Source organism: Apodemus sylvaticus, chromosome 5, assembly GCF_947179515.1.
Source record: "Apodemus sylvaticus chromosome 5, mApoSyl1.1, whole genome shotgun sequence".
Lineage (NCBI taxonomy): Eukaryota > Metazoa > Chordata > Mammalia > Rodentia > Muridae > Apodemus > Apodemus sylvaticus.
Window position 1 is genome coordinate 64,097,733 of NC_067476.1, and position 7,874 is coordinate 64,105,606.

Sequence of the window (7,874 nt, forward strand, 5' to 3'; positions counted from 1 at the left end):
ATCAATATAGTTAAAATGGCCATTTTGCCTAAAGCACTATACAGATTCAATGCAATACCCATCAAAATCCCAACTCAATTCTTCACAGAGTTAGAAAGAGCAATTATCAAATTCATCTGGAACAACAAAAAACCCAGGATAGCTAAAACTATTCTCAGCAACAAAAGAAAATCTGGGGGAATCAGTATCCCTGACCTCAAGCAATACTACAGAGCAATAGTGTTAAAAACTGCATGGTATTGGTACAGTGACAGGCAGGAGGATCAATGGAACAGGATTGAAGATCCAGAAATGAACCCACACACCTATGGCCACTTGATCCTCGACAAAGAGGCTGAAAAATCCAATGGAAAAAAGATAGCCTTTTCAACAAATGGTGCTGGTTCAACTGGAGGTCAGCATGCAGAAGAATGCGAATTGATCCATCCTTGTCTCCTTGTACTAAGCTCAAATCCAAATGGATCAAGGACCTCCACATAAAGCCAGACACTCTGAAGCTAATAGAAAAGAAACTGGGGAAGACCCTTGAGGACATCGGTACAGGGAGAAAGTTTCTGAACAGAACACCAATGGCGTATGCTCTAAGAGCAAGAATTGACAAATGGGACCTCATAAGGTTACAGAGTTTCTGTAAGGCAAAGGACACCGTCAAGAGGACAGATCGGCAACCAACAAATTGGGAAAAGATCTTCACCAATCCTACATCAGATAGAGGGCTAATATCCAATATATATAAAGAACTCAAGAAGTTAGACTCCAGAAAACCGAACAACCCTATTAAAAAATGGGGTACAGAGTTAAACAAAGAATTCTCACCTGAAGAACTTCGGATGGCGGAGAAGCATCTTAAAAAATGCTCCACTTCATTAGTCATTAGGGAAATGCAAATCAAAACAACCCTAAGATTTCATCTTACACCAGTCAGAATGGCTAAGATTAAAAATTCAGGAGACAGCAGGTGTTGGAGAGGGTGCGGAGAAAGAGGAACACTCCTCCACTGCTGGTGGGGTTGCAAATTGGTACAACCACTCTGGAAAGCAGTCTGGCGGTTCCTCCGAAAACTGGGCACCTCACTTCCAGAAGATCCTGCTATACCACTCCTGGGCATATACCCAGAGGATTCCCCACCATGTAATAAGGATACATGCTCTACTATGTTCATAGCAGCCCTATTTATAATTGCCAGATGCTGGAAAGAACCCAGGTATCCCTCAACAGAAGAGTGGATACAAAAAATGTGGTATATCTACACAATGGAGTACTATTCAGCCATTAGAAACAATGAATTCATGAAATTCTTAGGCAAATGGATGGAGCTAGAGAACATCATACTAAGTGAGGTAACCCAGACTCAAAAGGTGAATCATGGTATGCACTCACTAATAAGTGGTTATTAACCTAGAAAACTGGAATACCCAAAACATAATCCACACATCAAATGAGATACAAGAAGAAAGCAGGAGTGGTCCCTGGTTCTGGAAAGACTCAGTGAAACAGTATTTGGCAAAACCAGAACGGGGAACTGGGAAGGGGTGGGAGGGAGGACAGGGGAAGAGAAGGGGGCTTACGGGACTTTCGGGGAGTGGGGGGGGCTAGAAAAGGGGAAATCATTTGAAATGTAAATAAATTATATCAAATAAAAAAAAAAAGACAAAAAAAAAAAAAAAAAAAAAAAAAAAAAAAGGTTACAGAGTTTCTGTAAGGCAAAGGACACCATCAAGAGGACAAATCGGCAACCAACAAATTGGGAAAAGATCTTCACCAATCCTACATCAGATAGAGGGCTAATATCCAATATATATAAAGAACTCAAGAAGTTAGACTCCAGAAAACCAAACAACCCTATTAAAAAATGGAGTACAGAGTTAAACAAAGAATTCTCACCTGAAGAACTTCGGATGGCGGAGAAGCATCTTAAAAAATGCTCAACTTCATTAGTCATTAGGGAAATGCAAATCAAAACAACCCTAAGGTTTCATCTTACACCAATCAGAATGGCTAAGATTAAAAATTCAGGAGACAGCAGGTGTTGGAGAGGGTGTGGAGAAAGAGGAACACTCCTCCACTGCTGGTGGGGTTGCAAATTGGTACAACCACTCTGGAAATCAGTCTGGCGGTTCCTCCGAAAACTGGGCACCTCACTTCCAGAAGATCCTGCTATACCACTCCTGGGCATATACCCAGAAGACTCCCCACCATTTAATAAGGATACATGTCCTACTATGTTCATAGCAGCCCTATTTATAATTGCCAGATGCTGGAAAGAACCCAGGTATCCCTCAACAGAAGAGTGGATGCAAAAAATGTGGTATATCTACACAATGGAGTACTATTCAGCCATTAGAAACAATGAATTCATGAAATTTTAGGCAAATGGATGGAGCTAGAGAATATCATACTAAGTGAGGTAACCCAGACTCTAAAGGTGAATCATGGTATGCACTCACTAATAAGTGGATATTAACCTAGAAAACTGGAATACCCAAAACATAATCCACACATCAAATGAGGTACAAGAAGAAAGGAGGAGTGGCCCCTGGTTCTGGAAAGACTCAGTGAAACAGTATTCGGCAAAACCATAACGGGGAAGTGGGAAGGGGTGGGTGGGAGGACAGGGGAAGTTAAGGGGGCTTACGGGACTTTCGGGGAGTGGGGGGGCTAGAAAAGGGAAATCATTTGAAATGTAAATAAATTATATCGAATAAAAAAAAAGAAATCCAAAAAAAAAAAGAAAAGAAAAAAATGTCTACATCTCTAATACGATGTAATTTGATAGAAATAGAATCTCCTTTTAACCAAGCTGCTTTAAGATCTTTAATATTAAGAAAAAGAAAATTTCTTTTAAAAGATTTTTAATGTTAAAATCCAACATCATTCACTATTTCTTGTCACTTCATTCATAATTTAAAATAACATTAATTTGTCTCACCAATATATTCAAACATATTAAATATTGTATATATAACCAAAAAGATTTAGGATTCTAGACAATTCCAGAAAAATAAATTACAAGTCAGAAATTATGTTAGAAATTCAGAAGCTCTGGGAGGCGCATCCCTTTAACTCAGTATGAAAGAGGCAGAAGCAGGCAGATCTCTTGAGTTCAAAGCCAGCCTGATTTACATAGACGGTTTTAGGTAAACTAGAGCTACAAAGTGAGGTCACGTCTCAAAAGGAAAGAAAGAAATTTAATGAGCAACATAATGGGAGTTAAATACAGTGTGTAGAGAAGCTCAGCTTCAAATAGCATTTTAAAGAAAAGTAGGCTGAACTGTCTTTGAAGAACAGCCTACCATCAAAACCAGAGCTGAACCCCCTTCACAATAGCCACAAACAGTACAAAGTATCTTGGGGTGACTCTTACCAAACATGTGAAAGATCTGTATGACAAGAACTTCAAGACTCTGAAGAAGGAAATGGAAGAAGACCTCACAAAATGGGAAAACCTCCCATGCTCATGGATCGGTAGAATCAATATAGTTAAAATGGCCATTTTGCCTAAAGCACTATACAGATTCAATGCAATACCCATCAAAATCCCAACTCAATTCTTCACAGAGTTAGAAAGAGCAATTATCAAATTCATCTGGAACAACAAAAAACCCAGGATAGCTAAAACTATTCTCAGCAACAAAAGAAAATCTGGGGGAATCAGTATCCCTGACCTCAAGCAATACTACAGAGCAATAGTGTTAAAAACTGCATGGTATTGGTACAGTGACAGGCAGGAGGATCAATGGAACAGGATTGAAGATCCAGAAATGAACCCACACACCTATGGCCACTTGATCCTCGACAAAGAGGCTGAAAACATCCAATGGAAAAAAGATAGCCTTTTCAACAAATGGTGCTGGTTCAACTGGAGGTCAGCATGCAGAAGAATGCGAATTGATCCATCCTTGTCTCCTTGTACTAAGCTCAAATCCATATGGATCAAGGACCTCCACATAAAGCCAGACACTCTAAAGCTAATAGAAAAGAAACTGGGGAAGACCCTTGAGGACATCGGTACAGGGAGAAAGTTTCTGAACAGAACACCAATAGCGTATGCTCTAAGACCAAGAATTGACAAATGGGACCTCATAAGGTTACAGAGTTTCTGTAAGGCAAAGGACACCATCAAGAGGACAGATCGGCAACCAACAAATTGGGAAAAGATCTTCACCAATCCTACATCAGATAGAGGGCTAATATCCAATATATATAAAGAACTCAAGAAGTTAGACTCCAGAAAACTGAACAACCCTATTAAAAAAATGGGGTACAGAGTTAAACAAAGAATTCTCACCTGAAGAACTTCGGATGGCAGAGAAGCATCTTAAAAAATGCTCAACTTCATTAGTCATTAGGGAAATGCAAATCAAAACAACCCTAAGATTTCATCTTACACCAGTCAGAATGGCTAAGATTAAAAATTCAGGAGACAGCAGGTGTTGGAGAGGGAGTGGTGAAAGAGGAACACTCCTCCACTGCTGGTGGGGTTGCAAATTGGTACAACCACTCTGGAAAGCAGTCTGGAGGTTCCTCCGAAAACTGGGCACCTCACTTCCAGAAGATCCTGCTATACCACTCCTGGGCATATACCCAGAGGATTCCCCACCATGTAATAAGGATACATACTCTACTATGTTCATAGCAGCCCTATTTATAATTGCCAGATGCTGGAAAGAACCCAGGTATCCCTCAACAGAAGAGTGGATGCAAAAAATGTGGTATATCTACACAATGGAGTACTATTCAGCCATTAGAAACAATGAATTCATGAAATTCTTAGGCAAATGGATGGAGCTAGAGAACATCATACTAAGTGAGGTAACCCAGACTCAAAAGGTGAATCATGGTATGCACTCACTAATAAGTGGTTATTAACCTAGAAAACTGGAATACCTAAAATATAATCCACACATCAAATGAGGTAAAAGAAGAAAGGAGGAGTGGTCCCTGGTTCTGGAAAGACTCAGTGAAACAGTATTCGGCAAAACCAGAATGGGGAACTGGGAAGGGGTGGGAGGGAGGACAGGGGAAGAGAAGGGGGCTTATGGGACTTTCGGAGAGTGGGGGGGGGGGGGCTAGAAAAGGGGAAATCACTTGAAATGTAAATAAATTACATCGAATAAAAAAAAATTAAAAAAAACTGCATGGTATTGGTACAGTGACAAGCAGGAGGATCAATGGAACAGGATTGAAGATCCAGAAATGAACTCACACACCTATGGCCACTTGATCCTCGACAAAGAGGCTGAAAACATCCAATGGAAAAAAAGATAGCCTTTTCAACAAATGGTGCTGGTTCAACTGGAGGTCAGCATGCAGAAGAATGCGAATTGATCCATCCTTGTCTCCTTGTACTAAGCTCAAATACAAATGGATCAAGGACCTCCACATAAAGCCAGACACTCTAAAGCTAATAGAAAAGAAACTGGGGAAGACCCTTGAGGACATCGGTACAGGGAGAAAGTTTCTGAACAGAACACCAATAGCGTATGCTCTAAGAGCAAGAATTGACAAATGGGACCTCATAAGGTTACAGAGTTTCTGTAAGGCAAAGGACACCATCAAGAGGACAAATCGGCAACCAACAAATTGGGAAAAGATCTTCACCAATCCTACATCAGATAGAGGGCTAATATCCAATATATATAAAGAACTCAAGAAGTTAGACTCCAGAAAACCAAACAACCCTATTAAAAAATGGAGTACAGAGTTAAACAAAGAATTCTCACCTGAAGAACTTCGGATGGCGGAGAAGCATCTTAAAAAATGCTCAACTTCATTAGTCATTAGGGAAATGCAAATCAAAACAACCCTAAGATTTCATCTTACACCAATCAGAATGGCTAAGTTTAAAAATTCAGGAGACAGCAGGTGTTGGAGAGGGTGTGGAGAAAGAGGAACACTCCTCCACTGCTGGTGGGGTTGCAAATTGGTACAACCACTCTGGAAATCAGTCTGGCGGTTCCTCTGAAAACTGGGCACCTCACTTCCAGAAGATCCTGCTATACCACTCCTGGGCATATACCCAGAAGACTCCCCACCATTTAATAAGGATACATGTCCTACTATGTTCATAGCAGCCCTATTTATAATTGCCAGATGCTGGAAAGAACCCAGGTATCCCTCAACAGAAGAGTGGATGCAAAAAATGTGGTATATCTACACAATGGAGTACTATTCAGCCATTAGAAACAATGAATTCATGAAATTTTAGGCAAATGGATGGAGCTAGAGAATATCATACTAAGTGAGGTAACCCAGACTCTAAAGGTGAATCATGGTATGCACTCACTAATAAGTGGATATTAACCTAGAAAACTGGAATACCCAAAACATAATCCACACATCAAATGAGGTACAAGAAGAAAGGAGGAGTGGCCCCTGGTTCTGGAAAGACTCAGTGAAACAGTATTCGGCAAAACCATAACAGGGAAGTGGGAAGGGGTGGGTGGGAGGACAGGGGAAGTTAAGGGGGCTTACGGGACTTTCGGGGATTGGGGGGGGGCTAGAAAAGGGAAATTATTTGAAATGTAAATAAATTATATCGAATAAAAAAAAAAGAAATCCAAAAAAAAAAGAAAAGAAAAAAATGTCTACATCTCTAATACGATGTAATTTGATAGAAATAGAATCTCCTTTTAACCAAGCTGCTTTAAGATCTTTAATATTAAGAAAAAGAAAATTTCTTTTAAAAGATTTTTAATGTTAAAATCCAACATCATTCACTATTTCTTGTCACTTCATTCATAATTTAAAATAACATTAATTTGTCTCACCAATATATTCAAACATATTAAATATCGTATATATAACCAAAAAGATTTAGGATTCTAGACAATTCCAGAAAAATAAATTACAAGTCAGAAATTATGTTAGAAATTCAGAAGCTCTGGGAGGCGCATCCCTTTAACTCAGTATGAAAGAGGCAGAAGCAGGCAGATCTCTTGAGTTCAAAGCCAGCCTGATTTACATAGACGGTTTTAGGTAAACTAGAGCTACAAAGTGAGGCCACGTCTCAAAAGGAAAGAAAGAAATTTAATGAGCAACATAATGGGAGTTAAATACAGTGTGTAGAGAAGCTCAGCTTCAAATAGCATTTTAAAGAAAAGTAGGCTGAACTGTCTTTGAAGAACAGCCTACCATCAAAACCAGAGCTGAACCCCCTTCACAATAGCCACAAACAGTACAAAGTATCTTGGGGTGACTCTTACCAAACATGTGAAAGATCTGTATGACAAGAACTTCAAGACTCTGAAGAAGGAAATGGAAGAAGACCTCACAAAATGGGAAAACCTCCCATGCTCATGGATCGGTAGAATCAATATAGTTAAAATGGCCATTTTGCCTAAAGCACTATACAGATTCAATGCAATACCCATCAAAATCCCAACTCAATTCTTCACAGAGTTAGAAAGAGCAATTGTCAAATTCATCTGGAACAACAAAAAACCCAGGATAGCTAAAACTATTCTCAGCAACAAAAGAAAATCTGGGGGAATCAGTATCCCTGACCTCAAGCAATACTACAGAGCAATAGTGTTAAAAACTGCATGGTATTGGTACAGTGACAGGCAGGAGGATCAATGGAACAGGATTGAAGATCCAGAAATGAACCCACACACCTATGGCCACTTGATCCTCGACAAAGAGGCTGAAAACATCCAATGGAAAAAAGATAGCCTTTTCAACAAATGGTGCTGGTTCAACTGGAGGTCAGCATGCAGAAGAATGCGAATTGATCCATCCTTGTCTCCTTGTACTAAGCTCAAATCCATATGGATCAAGGACCTCCACATAAAGCCAGACACTCTAAAGCTAATAGAAAAGAAACTGGGGAAGACCCTTGAGGACATCGGTACAGGGAGAAAGTTTCTGAACAG